This window comes from Ambystoma mexicanum, chromosome 8 (assembly GCF_040938575.1).
Source record: "Ambystoma mexicanum isolate Mex_15411 chromosome 8, UKY_AmexF1_1, whole genome shotgun sequence".
Lineage (NCBI taxonomy): Eukaryota > Metazoa > Chordata > Amphibia > Caudata > Ambystomatidae > Ambystoma > Ambystoma mexicanum.
Window position 1 is genome coordinate 1570237332 of NC_090929.1, and position 16362 is coordinate 1570253693.

The window sequence follows — 16362 nt, forward strand, 5'->3', positions numbered from 1 at the left end:
AGCCAAAACTCGATCAGGGGTGACGGAGACGTGCCCCCTCGACTAACAGACCCCGGGGCAATCGAATTGCCCCGACCAGTATGTCCACAATATGATGGTTTGTACTGGTTTCTGTTAATAATTTGGGACTAGTAAAGCCAATGGTGACTTTACATGCCCTGGGAGACAGTAGTCAGTCCCAGGGTATGGAGTCTATTGTGGGGTGTTGCTATGACACCCCTGTGTTACTGCACGGAGGGTGCTGTGTAACACACATAGTAAAAACACATGAGACCCTATGGAGTAAAGGACCCCATAGCCCATAAAACACATTAACAGTCAAAGGAACCCCATAAATCATGTCCAAGAGTGGGAAAAAAGAGTCTCACTCTTGGCAGGAGAAAAAAACAAACTCCAGAATTCCAGCAAAGCTGCTGGGGGACTCACTAGGTTAGGAAATTCAGCCTAAAGAGAGAATTCTCCCTAACACGTGGTTGCGGAAATCTGGTTTTGCTCCTGATGTGCAAGCCAGACTTCTAAATATGCCCTTTGACGCACCTCTCTATTTGGCAAAAAAGCTGATGACAGTTTGGAGAATTTGCAAACCTCCAAAGCGGCGGCCAAATCCCTTGGAGCTGCAATTCGTCAAACTCCAAACCGCCCCACAGGTACGTCCTGGAGGGGAAAACCCTTTCGTTTTTACTCCGCATTCGGAAAAGGCAGAGGGCAGATAGCTCAAATGGGCCAGAGACGATTCACCCGTAGTGGACGGGGAAAAGGTACCAAATCCGCATCAGCAGGTTCTGCCTTGCCCTCAGCATCTGTGTCAGCTGCTCCAAAACCCCTCTGAGGTCTCACCACACAAAACACCAGTAGGAGGCAGGTTAACTCAACATCTGACAGAATGGCAGGCTATTACTTCAGATGCTTGGGCATTGGAGACAATTGCCCAAGGTTACTGCCTGCCTTTCCTACTCACTCCTCAGAGTCATCCACAGGGGAACTACTCTTTGACGTTTCCATATCCGTTCCTTATGCAGGAGATTGTAGAACTGATAGAGAAAGGTGCTACAGAACCAGTACCTGTAGCCGAGAGGAACAAGGGTTAGTACTCCCAGTACTTCCTTATACTGAAAAAGGACAGAGGAATGAGACCCATCTTGGACTTACGGGAATTGAACAAATTCCTCAGGAAGGACAAGTTCAAGATGGTAACCCTTTCTCAGATCATTCAGGCCCTCTAGTTTCAGGATTGGTTGGTATCTCTGGACCTTCAGGATGCTTACTTTCATGTGCCTATCCATCTCAAGCACAGAAAGTACCTGAGTTCTCACTATCAATTTCGAGTTCTGCTATTTGGGCTGACCTCCGCCAGAGGCTCTTCAACAAGCTAATGGCGGTTGTGGCAGCAAGTCTAAGGACGGGAGGGATTCCTGTCTAACCCTACCTGGACGACTGGTTGTTCAGAGGAGTGTCCCCGGAACAAGCACAGATTCATCTAGATTATGTTCACCTCTTCCTCCACAAACTGGGCTTCTCCCTCAACTTAAAGAAGTCACATATGATACCATCACAGAAGCTCCAGTTCATTGGAGCAGTCCTGGACACATCCCTGGGAAAAGCCTAGCCACCAGAGGTGAGGGCTCAAGATATCCTTCAGATGGTGACCGGATATCAAAATGCCCAGTGTCTACCAGCCTTTGACTTTTTGAGGTTGCTCGGGTTCATGGCACCCTGCATTTTTCGAGTGCCATAGGCTCGCCTGAGAACGAGATCTCTCCAGTGGGCTCTAAGGACCCAATGGTCACAATTCTCAGGGAAGATGTCAGATCTCCTACAAATCTCTAACAGAGTAGCGCGAGACCTCCAGTGGTGGGCCTGTCGGGAAAACATCTTGAAAGGAGAACTGTTTTGGCAACCATGGCCGGAGATAACAGTAGTGATGGACGCCTCATTCACGGGGTGGGTAGCCCATACCAAGGACTTAACCATCAGCGGTAGTTGGTCTCCATCCACACATTAACCTATTAGAGCTGAGAGCAATCAGGCTAGCACTGAAAGCTTTTCTGCCATCAGTACAGGGAAAACATTTTCTGATAATGACGGACAACACAGTGGCCATGCACTACCTCAACAAAAGAGGAGGTGTAGGATCACTGGCACTGTGCAGAGAGGCAATGCAGCTCTGGTTGTGGGCAATACAGGAAGGAATCTCTCTATCGGCAGTTCACCTAGCCGGAGAGAAGAACACAGCGGCAGACACTCTGAGCAGGCAGCCCTCATTCTCCCACAAGTGGGAACTAGCTCAGGAAGTCCTTCAAGAGATCTTCACCCTTTGGGGAACCCCTCAAGTGGATCTGTTCACAACGAGTGTCAACAAGAAATGCGAAGGATACTGCTCAAAGGAATTTCCCCGAGAAGAGCTCTAGGAGATGCGTTTGTGGTCGACTGGGAGTTTCCACTTCTATATGCTTTTCCTCCAGTCCCCGTTATTCCTCACGTAATAAGGAGGCTAAGAAGATTCTGGAAATGCATGATTCTAATTGCCCTGGATTGGGCCAGGAGGACATGTTACCCGGATCTTCTAGACATGTCCATCTGTCCTCCGCTTCGTCTTCCACAAAGAGAGGTTCTTCTCTCACAATAAGAGGGTCAGGTTCTCCATCCAGATATCAGGACTCTCAACCTTCACGCATGGTTTCTGAAAGGTTGAGATACAAAGATTGGAACCTCCCGGATGACATAACGGAGGTATTGCTTTCGGCCAGAAGACCAGCAACCAAATCATTATACCGCTGCCGTTAGATCAAATTCTGCAGCTGGTGTAGAGCTAGGAATATTGACCCTTTTTCATGGAATACACCGATGGTGTTATCTTTCCTGCTATACTTAGCAAATTTAGGACTTCAAGTTGGCACAATCAAGGGTTACCTCGCCGCGCTATCAATCTTCAAACTCACGGCTGAGGAACCTTCAAATTTTAAAATGCCTCTAGTCATATAGTTTCTGAAAGGGTTGACTAATGTCTACCCCCCGACTCCTTTTCAAGTTCCTGTGTGGGATTTAAATCTAGTTTTAAAATTTCTAATGGGCACTCCCTTTGAGCCTCTCCATTCCTGTCCATTAAGGTTCCTCACTCTCAAAACTGTTTTGCTAGTGGCTATAACTTCTGCCAGAAGAGTGAGCGAGCTACAAGCTTTATCTTGCAAACCTCCACATACTATTTTCCACAAGGATAAAGTAGTTCTTCAAGTGAAGCCTAATTTCCTCCCAAAGGTTGTCTCAGAATTCCACATCACGCAAAAAATAACCTTGCCTTCATTTTACCGCCCTCCTCATCCAGAGAAAGAGGAAGAGAGATTACACAGGCTGGATCCAGAGGGTGCTTTGAGTTTTTACATCAGCAGACTTGCAAGAATTAGGCAAGCAGAACTGTTGTTTGTGGGGTATGCAGGACATAAACTAGGCCTTGCCATCACCAAACAGACCATCTCGAGATAGATAATTCTAACTATACTAGAGTGCTATAAATTGGCAGGAAAAGACCCTCCTCAACACCTCAGGGCTCATTCAACCAGGGGTATTGCAGCCTCATCAGCTCTCCAGAGAGGAGGTCCATTATAAGGCATCTGTGCGTTTGCCACATGGTCGTCTGCACATAACTTTACCAAATTCTGTAGTCTAGATTCCTGCACTAGCCAGGATATTACATTTGGGAAAGCTGTATTGCACTCTGTGCACACTTAGACCATATTAATTTTACTCCCACCTCCAATTGTCATTACTGCTTTGGGAGTCTATCAAAGATAAGGAATACGTCGGAGGACACAATCCATTCGAAGAACAAGTTACTTACCAACTGTAACCTTCTTTCGACAGGATGTTCCTCCCATGTATTCCTTATCACCCCTCCCATCCTTCCCCGCAGTAAACCTTCCCTTGTAATTGCAGCCTACGCTCCTTCAAGGGGACTAGGCATCACATCCTGGAAAAATAGAGCACCTCAAAACAGAACTGAGCGGCGGACGCTGCGTGAGACTATTTATTCCTATGGTGACGTTGCCGCCGATACAGAGGCCTTTGAGGGACACCGAATCGAGGGATGTCCACGCGCAGCGCCCTCAACTGAAAAAGAATTCCGAGGCCAGCAAGCTGGAAATGGATTTATCAAAGATAAGGAATACTTGAGAGGAACATCCAGTCAAAAGAACATTACAGTTGGTAAGTAACTCGTTCTTCTCGACCTAAGGTCCTGCAGTACTGGAATTGGACGACCAGCACAAACTGAGCATCTGGTTAGACCCCAGCACTGCTGAAGAAGTGCTGTTGGTCTCCTCAGGAGGAGTGTCAGATCTAAGAAGCGCATTCACCATGCTGTTCTCCGAAACACCAGAGAAAATAAAAAACTACATGCACAAAATCCACTTAAAAACTAATGCTGTGCCGGTCAAGCACAAGGTCAGGCCCGTTCCAGCGACAGCGAGGTTGACACTGGAATCCCAGCTTCAAAAGATGGTCAAGGAATGTACAATTGAGACCATCAAGTCCTCCGAATGGCTAAGCCTGGTGGTCCTCATAACGAAAAAATCCTCCGACCTGAGAGTGTGCATAGATTTATGCAGCCTCAACCTGGAGGTGGTCACAGACAGTTTTCCCTTTGCCCAGCATCAACGAAATCATACTGATGATGAAGGAAGCGAAAATCTTTTCAAAACTCGATATGCAAGATGCCTACCATCAGATAGATCTACACAAGGCCTCAGGCCCACTCACAGCATTCATCACACCATTCGGCACATTTCAATACACACAAATGCCATTTGGGTTATCATCTGCTCCGTCAGCATTCCAAAGAATGATGAACTCACTGCTGCAAGGCATCGATAACGTGTCATACTTCCAAGACGACATCCTTGTGTATGCCAAAGACGCAGAAACCCATGACAGATCGCTAGGAGAAGTCCAAACTACAGAGCGCAGGAGTCCACCTTTGCCATGAGAAAGGCATAATTGGAGCTTGCAAAGTAGAGTACCTGGGTTACCGCATCTCGAAAGAAGGAGTGAGCCCAAAGAAAAACCTGCTCCAAGCTATAGTCCTGGGTCTCGCGAAGTATTATGCGAAATTAGTTCCCAGATTTTCCGAAACCACATCTCCCTTGAGAAAGTTCCTGAGGAAAGGTGCAGGGTACACGTGGAAATCACAGCAAATCGAGGCCTTTGCCGAAATCAAGAAAGAGAATCCTACATGCATCGTGTCTTAAACTGTTCAATCTCGAATGGGAAACATACATAACAACAGACGACAGTGTGTACGGCTTGGGTGCCACCCTCACCCAAAAAAAGGGAGATACCGAAAATGTTGTTGGCTTCCCGTCGAATGCACTGTGTCCACTTCAGAGAAAAACTACTCTAAGGTCGAGAAGGAGATGTTGGTCTGCACCTGGGCCGTGGAGAATTTCAGGTCGTACATTTGGGGTTCCAACTTCTGCCTGGTCACTAACCACAAAACTGTTGTGCACATGTTGAGGCCCGGGGGCACAAAAACAGTGACACCACGTTTAGCAAGAATTGCCTCCAAACTGCAAGAGTACACGTACGAGATTACCCATATTTCGGGCTGGAAGAACACCCAAGCGGACTGTATGTCCAGGTTATTGGATCAAAGTACCCCGGGCACCACATTCCTGGAAGACAAATGCGTTATGACATCCATAGGAGACGTAAGAAACAAAGACCTTATGGACATGATCGAGTCTCATTGGCAGGAGGAAATCGGACACGATGATGCCCTAGACCGAGTAGCAGAATGGGTCTGCAAAGGTTGGCCTAACGAGAGAGCAATCCCAGAAGGTCTGCAACCGTATTGGAAAGTCAGCGACCAGATCACAGAAATGGATGGTCTAGTAAATGAGGGGTGACCAAGTAATTCCTCCAAGAGGCATCCGCAAAGTGATATTATGTAGAGCGCATGCAGGTCATCTAGGCAGCGATATGACATGACGCAGAGTGCGCAACACGTATTGATGGCCTGGAATGGACCAAGAAATAAGGGCAATGATCGAAAGATGCCATGAATGCGCAAACAGTGACAAACTGCTAAAAGTGTGGCAAGCACCCATGATAATAGTCTCGGAAAGAAAGTCCAGAGGGTACAATTTTTGAAAACAAGGTATCAAAGGTTTTTATTATACCTGATACATTATTTAAATATACAATTTTTAATCATGATTTAATCAGCACTAGAATAACAATTTACATAGCAGGAAACAGCGGCTCTCTGTTATTATGGCCAATTTATTTGATTCTTGGCCGCTTATCCAGCGTTACTTTTGGGAGGCAATAACAAAAATAAAAGCCTAAAAATAAATAATAAAAATGAATGCCATACATTTTCATTTACAATTCGGATGTCCTATAGCTCTGACACTATCTCTGTGATTGCTTACACCTATTTGAGACCCTAGTTAGATTCCACATAACTGCAATGATCTGTTACTTTTTGACCAGATAAACTCACTGATCATTTCCCGTTCTCTTTTTACTACATAGAGACGCGTGATACCTATGTGGCTTTTTGATCCCCTTAAGACTACCACGCTAAGCAACAGGATCCCTGGAGGACCCATAGCGTCCTTCCCCTCATCCTGCGATTAATTGGACACTGCGGGGTAAGATCATTTATAGCCATTGGGTGGCCCACTATAAGCATCTGCCAATATAGTACAGACCCGATATCCATTTGAGTTGGCTTTTGGTTCTCCAACCATCTGTTAATACATTACAGATTGGATATCCACCATAGTCTGGCTGCCATTTGTGCTGCTAAGAAACATTGGGACGCCGCAAATCTGATCAGTAGTTGTTCCTGTCATTTACACTGGGAGCTCCTGGCTGTTGTTCTTATTCCCTTTGAAGGTTAGTTGCTTAAACATGACCATTGCTTAATATAGTGGGATAATTGAACTCCATTAACCCTTCGGTCTGTTGTGGTCCCATGTCTACAATGCACTTGCACTTTAATCAATTGGGTTTTCTGTCGACCATGACTTGTTCTCCTACTGCACCCCAGGGCACCATTCCAAGATGGTAGCACTTTCTGTTTGACACACAAGGTCCACCTTAGAGATATTGTCTTGGGGTGGGAGCAGGCTGTTTTCTTTGTTTAAAAATTATTTTAATAGTGATGTATATCATTTTTGTTAATTTGGGGGTTCACCCCCTTATGTGGTAACTCAAAAGTGGGGTCTCATGAGTTTATGTTTCCATGTCTTTTCAGAGTGTATTCTTTTATATCCTGATGAAGACGTTACTCAATTAATGTTAATACGTCGAAACCGGTTGAGAAATTGGGGATGAGGTTGCCCTCGGACATTTATGTGACCCATCCCAACCTTTGACACTTGCACAATTTACTGTGGCCATGTACATTGATTGTACACCTTTTTTCTATAATGAATACAATGATTAATTGTTTGTTATGACTTTTTATAGGTTTAAGCTTATACATATTGTTGTTTGGTATGAGTGTATGGATGCATGATGGATGCATGTGGACGAATGATATGAATTGTATTTAACTTATACGTTCTTAATTTTCCTGCTATATAAATTGTTATTCTAGTGCTCATTAAATCATGATTAAAATTCATATATTTAAATAATTTATCAGGTATAATAAAAACCTTTGATGCATTGTTTTCAAAAATTGTACCCTCTGGACTTTCTATACTAATACCCTGACCCAGAGTATGGGGTCTGCTGTGGCTTTCAGAAATATATAAGCACCCATGATACCCACAGAAATCCCACCCAGTGTCTGGCATAAAATAGGGCTGGAATTAATTGGCCCGTTGGACGGCATGTCGAGCAACAACATGTATGGGGTAGTCGTGGTGGACTATCTCTCGAAGTGGGTCAGAGTTGAACTTGTGCAGGACATCGCCACGTGCACAGTCATAGAAGTACTCAGCTCTGTCTTTCAAAGAGAAGGACTCCCTAAAGAGATTATGGCGGACAATGGAGTACAATTAGTTTGCAGAGATATGGAAAGCTTTCTCAAGAAGCATAATATCCAGCAATTGAGAGCAAGGCCAACAAGCTGGTAGAAAGGGTGAACCAATTCATTAAAGGAGCCTTACAATTGATATGTGCATCAGGCATGAATCCCTGCAAAATCGTCAAGGAGGCTGTGGCAGCGCATAGCTTGATGCCATATGCCATTACAGGAGTACCTCCGTTTCAGATGTTGAGAGGGACAAGGAACGCATCCACACTGGTACCACCGTGGCTACACAAAGTCAGAGAGGACGATGACATCGACATGAGCGACATTGTGTTCATATTACAGAAGAGCAAGGAGATCATGAAATCTCAGGGCGACAAGCGCAGAGCAACATATCGTACGGAGGTCAACGAAGGGGACTTGGTGAGGATACGTTTGCCCCACAAAGACACTGCAACGGGCTCCAAATACAGCCAAGCCATAGAAGTCGCATGCAAAGGCACCAACCATGTGTACACCAGTGACAGGAGAAGGTGGAACCTGGAAAGGGTGGCCATGTACAAGAAAAGGGCGTCCACAAACAGCCCCTCCATAGGAGTAGGAGATGGCCATGACCCATGGTAGTTAGCCAACAGCCCCCAACAGCAAGAGACGTAAGAATAAAACCAAAGTGAACATGTACCCATGAGCACCACACTCCGGTCTAGAGAACCACACTGGGAAGCAACCTCAGCAGAACAAACCCCATGTGATACATCCCGCATAACCACTCATTCCCCCGGGGCAGCTACTGAACAGAACCGGCCCCAGTGGGAAAGAAGGAAGCCAGCCAGATTCACAGACTTTATCATGGACTAGGAACCCGCTTTTCCTACGATAGGAGGTGTGTGGGGACCCATCATGCGAGATATCGGGAAAGCGAGATCTCGCAAGACTTCGCGCGGGAAGCACGCAACATGGAGGCACCTGGAAGACAGTCAGGCCTTGGTGCTCCTCCTGAATGAGGGAAATCAGCCCTCCCACGGAAGTCTGCTCTACCAGCAGATCCCTCCAGCAGCCGAGCACAATAGGGCAGCCTTGTGGGAGCTCCAGCTGACAGGGGATGTTAATACCCCCAGTGCATATTCTGTGCAGCATTGGGGTCAAGGAACTGTACTGTGAGTGCTGCGCCTCCGTCCTGGGGAGATCCCCTATACCCTGTTTATACAAGGTGTCAGAATAAACTCCCCTTTCTTACACAAGTGTCCCGTGTTCATTGATGGCCACTACACCTTGGCCTGGGATGTTGTGACTAGAGCCCTGTGCTGAGGCATTGTGCCATGTCATGTGATTGTGATCCGAGTGATCATAGCACGTCCCCCACAGGGATGGCTGTGATCACGTGTGAATGCCCAATAAATTGACACCACACTCCTGATGTACGTAATTCAGCACAGCGCTATCCCTGCGTGCGAGGCATAGGGCCTGCCCTGCAGAGCCCTTCATGAGTGTGGCCCAGGACCCCCGGAACTCACAACACAACATTGTTTATATGTTTCGTCTGCTGGTCTTGGTCCTATATAAATGGCAGTTGTGATCCATTAAATTCCGCCATTGCAATGTTACGGCAAGAAGAAAAAATGTATGATCAATCTATCGAGTGCAAAAATTGGTAGACAAGAACACCCCTTATCTATAGCTTGCGCTTGCGCAATAACAACCCACATTTAAGGGTGTGCAGTCATTATCAGGCGGTAGCAGACGATGCGATCAGGCTCATTTTTTCACATCCACTTGTATTATTTCAAGCATGAGTTTTTTAGCCAAAGACAGGCACAACTCAGTGACGCTTGACAATTACAGGCATGCGCTGAGGCCTGTTAGTATGTTGACGTCAGTTTACATGGTTAAATGTTATGCTTGTGTACCTAAGAAAAGTAAAATCGGTTTTCACAATGACCTGGAAATATGTAAATAATCTAGAAGTATCTACTTACCCATGCCAGATACCCTAGAAACCCAGCTGGAATTTACGACTGGTGGGCTGGCTCCTAGCACTATCCAAAATAGCCGAAAAGAAAACAGAGCTTAGTGCCTGGGAAGGCTCGTGCGCTTGCTGATTTGGCAGCGAGCTGCAGTGCTCCTTTAAGGTGTCCTGCTATAACGGTGACATGCACATGCCTTGACACATTCCTCAAGGCCTGCATAGCCTCCCCACCGTGGCAGCCACAGAGGGAGAACCATATGGCATAAACATCAACTGGTAGTGTTTGTGCTACTTACTCTCGACTTGTGTAATGCATCGAGCGGCGGTGCGGTGGGGGTAGAGGGGTATGTGACGTACCCTCCCTGCCTCTCATCAGGCCTGGCTGTCTGTTTCCGAAGATGTGCGTCCTGCTAGCAGACAGCGTGTTAATGGCCCACGCCGTGCGGAAGCTGAGAGGGCGTCTAGGGTGCTCTACACGGACCCACGTGTCCGCCGCATGACCTCTGGAGCGCCTTTCTAGCGGTCCGGAGTTTCGCAATGTTTGAGCCCCGCTGGAATTTTCGAGAAACGGGTAAGCCCTAATCGATTGATTAAACTATGCAACATTTGCAGTTAAGTTAGCAATTTATGAACGCTTTCTTTCGCGCAGTTCGAAGAAGATGCGCCCACACAGAGGCTAGTTCTCAATGGTGATGGAGTTCCATGCTGCCTAGGGAAAGTTCCTAGGTTGAGTCCTTAGAAATGTGCTCATTTTAGGGTGAGTGTTTGCAGACACGTAGCAGGTTGCCCAAAGACGCTGCCCTGTAGTGCCAAAAAAACCGAATAATACAAGATGTCGTTACTGAATAACAATGAGAAAAATGTACAGACAAAAACGTTAATTCGAGAAAATGTGCCCACATTGTGGTCAGTCAGAAAAGCAGAACGGGGTTTACTTTTTGGTCGGGAGACACCTCAAGCACTGTCACCCTAAAGCAGTGGCATTCAAACTGTCTTTTAGCAAAGCTCTCCCACCCCCCACCTTCAGTAAACATGTTCTTGCAGGCCTCCAAAGATGACATATATGCTTATATTTTCTATCAAAAGTAGCCACCGAATTCCCTTCCGGAGCCCCGCCACCCCACCCCCATGTCCTTCGGGTAGCCCCGCAGTTAGAAGACCACTGTAATTCATTGCGATGGTGCAGCATGCTGCACTGTTGTGTCCCTTTCCCCTCCTCCCTGGTACACACAGAGGGCTACATCTTGTTTCTTTGTGACACTAATGGTTTTCTCTTCAAAGGAGCCCTAGATCAAGTGAAACGATGCCACTTGCATCTCTCTTCCCACATGTTATATTTACTTGGAAATGTAACACAGCTACAGATTTGTAAATCTCAATGCTGCTGCAAAATAATCGCCAAAAAAGGACCGGGTTTGGCGTCCGTGCTGGCCACACTTCCGAGTGCACAGGGCACGGTATTTCCTACTGTGCACACGGAGAGGAGTATTTTATTTTACGATGTGTACACGATGTGGATTGAAAAGGGCTAAGTGAGACCTTCTGTCATGTGCAGTAGCGATAGCTTTGAATTTATACAGTGCTTACTGCCGCATACTTGCATCTTCGAAACTTTTTTATTTGAAGGTGTAGATATTTAGTAATATTGTAAAGTTTTTCCTCGCACGTATTTCTAACACTGGCTTAAATTACATGCAGAACATGATACCACACAACCCTGTTTAATTATAAATAATATGAAATATGGATAAACACAGTATTTGCCTAACATTCTCTGCCACAGATCGCCAGCTTTGAAACTTCAAAGAACAGCAGCTTTTATTAGCATAAACTTAAAGGCATCATTATTTTTTTCCTTTTTTACTCTGTTTTGTCTCCTGTGTGTGGCAGCCGTAACATGGCAGCTTTAGTCTTTCTTACAACACTGATAACGTTTTATACTTAAGGACATACATTTTGTGGAGAAAACACAAATATCTATATTTTAAGGCAGATCAGAATGCGAAGGGCTACTTACAAGCAGTTTAAAACGGAAAACTATGTGTCTGATTTACAAATGCGTTTTTCAATGGAAACATCCCATTGAAAAACGCGTTGTTTTCCGTTCCTTCTACCAAAGGCAAGTTCCACAAACCCCTCCCCGCCCCTTCCCCCACCCCCACCCTGGGAATGAAGCGGGAATTGTGTAGAATACATTGCAGGCAACAGGTGCCTGGAGAAGAATGTGTTTAGGCTAGATAGATTTCTGTAGGCTGTAGGGATATGTTTCACGGCCTCTGTCATCAAGCCGTCTTTGTTTAAAGCTCTATGTCCGGAAGCTTATTAGGATGGCATCTTTCCTGCCCCTCGGGAACCAAGCAATTAAACAGCAGGCTGTAGAAGCAGGTCCAGAATGATTGAGTACGAATATTTCAAACAATATCCTAGATAGCCAAACAAATACTTCCGGGATCAGAGTTCATTATAAGATCGCGTATTATCTGATACGTTTTGAATGCCCACGGCTGCGGTAGCACGTTCTTCATAGAAATCGCCCATTGTTATCACTATTATAAATATCCTTAATTACAATATTATAACACCATTTACAGTACTTAAAAACATACTTTTGGGACCAGACCTTTTTTGAAAAATGATATGTGCAATTTGTCATTAATTTGTACGGTCTTCTGAGTTAAATTTGCCCAGAGGCGTTGCTGGTGGTGGGGGGTCTTGGAGGGGGGGGGGTATCTTGAGCGGTATTTAGCCCCTAGTCTTTTGGTTAAGCTCAGGGGCTACAATCAAAAGGCTAGCTAGCACCGAGTCCTGACATTAGTGTAGCCCCAGATCTTTTCCAGACCTAGCAACACCCCTGTATTTGCCAATTTTAATAAATATGTTTTGGTATTTGTCTCTATAAAAAGAAAACCATACCAAGGATACTTTTAGGAAGGGGTAGCCACTGGAACAGTAAATAAAGTGGTCAGTGAATACCAGCACAGGGTTGCCGTAGTAACACCTGCTAACTTTTCTCTTTTCAAGCCATGAACTTTTGGGAACCCTCATTCACTGATCGCAAAACCACAAGCCACTCTGATAGCACAGTGCGTTCATGCAACTGCTGTCAGGCAGGACTGATTTAGGACATGATCATACTAAGATTGCAAAGTTATTAGGGCCTGATTTACAAAAATGTTGTAACATGGGAAAGTCCCATTGAAAACATGTTTGTAAAACAGGCCCTTAGTTGGATAATAGTACTATGTACAGCCCTACAAACCCACAGCACGGCGGTAACAAGCACTACATAAAAAAATCCCAGATTTGACCCTCTTGCTTGTCATCCTTCTGAAAGCACTGTTTCATATCGTTCACCGCCAGTAACTAGTATAGGATCATTTCTAGACTGGAGCAGAAATGATGCTTATTTTGTGTTAATTCTATTCAAGTCTTCCTAGGGTCTTCCTGTATGTTCCTAATTATATTATGCATCATTAATTTTGGAATCAACATGTGTGTGTCAATATCTTTGTACCACCAGACAATACATTTTAAGTGCCCTCAGACCTGCTGTTGGTCAGGTATACAGTAGCTCCTGTTGCATTTAGATTAAAATAATTATATTATGTGTGATCTATTTTGGGCTCTAATATTTGCTGCTAATTCTAGGATCCTTTTAAATTCTGTATTTAATGTTTGGAAACATATTATTGTGATGATAGGCCCCTAAAGAATTATGCTTGTCCTTCACTGAGGCCCTGTTTAAAACTAGCATTGGCTATGCAGAAGCCAACAGTTTTGGCTTCTGCATAGGCATTTGCTAGGCACTGCTATTATTTTATTTTGCTATCACAATGAATTGCATGTTAATATTATGATGAGAGTGCTTGGAAAATAAAATTCCTATCATTTGGCTACACAAAGGACAAAACTGTTTGCATTGCCAATGCTTTTTTGCAAAGTTTTGTTGGAAATATAAATTGCTATCCACATTAAAGCCTAGGGATTTTGCTGAATGGGTGAGGTCCAGGGTTAAACCGTCCAAATCACATTTTGTCCAGCCACCCTTGAGTGGATTCCTGCTTGGAAGGATGGCCTAGGAGTATGAATTTGGTCTTGTTGGGGTTAAGCTTTAAATAGGTACTTGTGATACATGCTTGAATGAAGACAAGACATGAGATGAGTACAATTGTGTATCATTTGCATACTGGGAAATAACGATATTGGGGTAATCTACCAATGAGCCTAATGGTTCCACATAGGGGTTCAAGGTGGCCGGGTCTGGGGGAGGAACACTAAGGGACTTCAAAGGAGTCAGGGCAGTATTCAGACCTGGGGGAGCCCATCTAGATACCTGGTGCCAGATAGGTAGGATGTAAACCATTTCAGAATGGCTCCAGAGAAGCCTATCCTGTGTGCAGGAGGCTGAGTAGCATGTGTTAGTCAACCTATTTTGAACACTGCTGAGAGGTCCAGGAGGGCTGAAAGCCACGAGTCCCCCATTATTGATAATCTGAAGGACATCAACGACCACCTGGATGGTGTCTATCTGAATGCTGCATTTGGTGCAGAACCTGGATTGGTAATCCTGGAGCAGTACGAGATGCTTGATTTTTGTAAGTAGTAGGATATCAACTCCCTTGTCGAAGACTTAGCAGATAAATGAGAGGCTTGCGATAGGCTGGTAGTTTGCTAGCTCTTCCAGGTTGAGGGTGGGATTTTTCAGCAATGTGCCTGTACGCACTGTTTTTAGGATGTGTCAGAATATACCCTCGCTGAGGAGGCAATGACTATCTAAGACGACCAGTAAGGGCAGGGCCAGTAAACTCAAGAATGTTTCAGATTGGTGATCCTTTAAACAGGTAGCATACTGCTTTGCTTCTGGGGCCAGTCAGAGAACCTCAGACCAAGAAACATGTGCCCCACAACAAGTGGAAGCATGACGATGAAGAACCGACAGCAGAAACTATGATGTGTCTCTTTGACTTCCATAGATCATAGTAGTTTCAAAGGGATACCATCACTATTTAGGAACAGATGGCTCTGTCTCTTTCAACAATATACTTTACCCTTGTAATATTTATTCCAAGAGGATTAAAAGTGTTTGTACTTTGTTTTCTGCTACGGCAGACACAAAGAATCTCTGGCCCTTCAGGTGTTTTGATCTTTCACTCCCATGATCCCTTACCATTGACTATACTGGTTGGGGCTGATGGGAATAGTAAGCCAACACATCTGGAGGACGGCAGGTTGCCCACCAGTGCCCTACAGTGTTCCTTGACATCCCTGTTATTTCATTTCATTTTTACCCCTAACTGCAATGCACATGCTTTCCATGAGCATAGCTCTCTACGGGTTAGAAGGAAATTAGATATGCCTGGTTTTGCCAAATTTTGTATGACTTTCTCTACACATGGTCTGATCTCTCTTAGACAGATCAAGCCAGAGTGAGCGCATATGCCAGCAAACCTTTGAGAATTAGGTAGCCACACCCTTTGACTCCACTCTACAAACATTTTAATCAGGCCCCCTTTTTCAGTATCACAAATGGCAGGGGTCAGGGCTCGGAAGTTCTACGTGAGTTTAATTGAAGCACACCGTTGTTAACCTTTATTTATGGGATGAAGTAAACTGCGGGAATGTAATAGGCAAGTAACATCTTGCCTCACAGTGGATGAAACTGAATATGTCTTTATTATGGGTTGTAAACAGTAAGGGCCCGATTCATGGAATTTCTTGCATGGTTCAAAGTGACTTTGCACTGCTGAAAAGTGACTTTGCACTGCCGACACCTGATTCATGGAACTGTGCAAATCCTAGCAATCTTGAATCCCTCCTAAAGGTCCAGCTTGGCGCTCCACATGCTTTCAAGATCGCTAATAGTGATCACGCCGTCCTGGAGGGAGAAAATACCTACCAGTCACCTAGAACTATCTGAATGTAATCAGAACACTATAGGGGCTACAGCTAAATGAGAACTTCCATACAAATAATTATTGCCTTGAGAAAGACCAGTGGTCAAAACAAATGTCGGCTGGATTGTGGTTAGGTCAAGTAAAATTGACTTTTTGAAAACTCATCAATTACATTGTATCATTCGCATTGATCTGGTTGGCAAATTGTTATCACACATTTCTGTATTCATAAATGTTTGGTAAGCGCAGAACACTGGTTTAACTCTAGCTTTCTACTTTCTATTGGGTCTAGGGTAGGACCAAACATTACCAGTTCTGCAGCATACCTCACCAATATCTTGTACCTATATATATTTTTCAAGCCTAAGCACACTCACAAGCAGTTTACCTTAACATTTTGTAACACTTTTCAATGGGATTTTACCATTAAAAAAGCTTTTGTAAATCAGCCCAGAATCAATAACTGGGGTGGTTTGTGAACACGCAGAAGAAAGTTGTAAAATAAGGCGAAATTTCCTTTA

General features: G+C 44.8%; 1 protein-coding gene across 2 annotated transcripts in view; it reads left to right on the top strand.

The window, feature by feature from the left end:
- Positions 1-16362, top strand: part of RBM20 (RNA binding motif protein 20) — a 1237556-nt gene that overhangs the window by 736887 nt on the left and 484307 nt on the right. Inside the window, exon 1 of one of the 2 annotated variants that reach the window (XM_069611773.1) lies at positions 10342-10518. The exons of the other annotated variant lie outside the window; for it this stretch is intronic. The gene's annotated coding sequence lies outside the window, so the exon portion shown is untranslated. Of the gene's footprint in view, positions 1-10341; positions 10519-16362 lie in introns of those variants that run through there. 2 annotated transcript variants of the gene reach the window in all.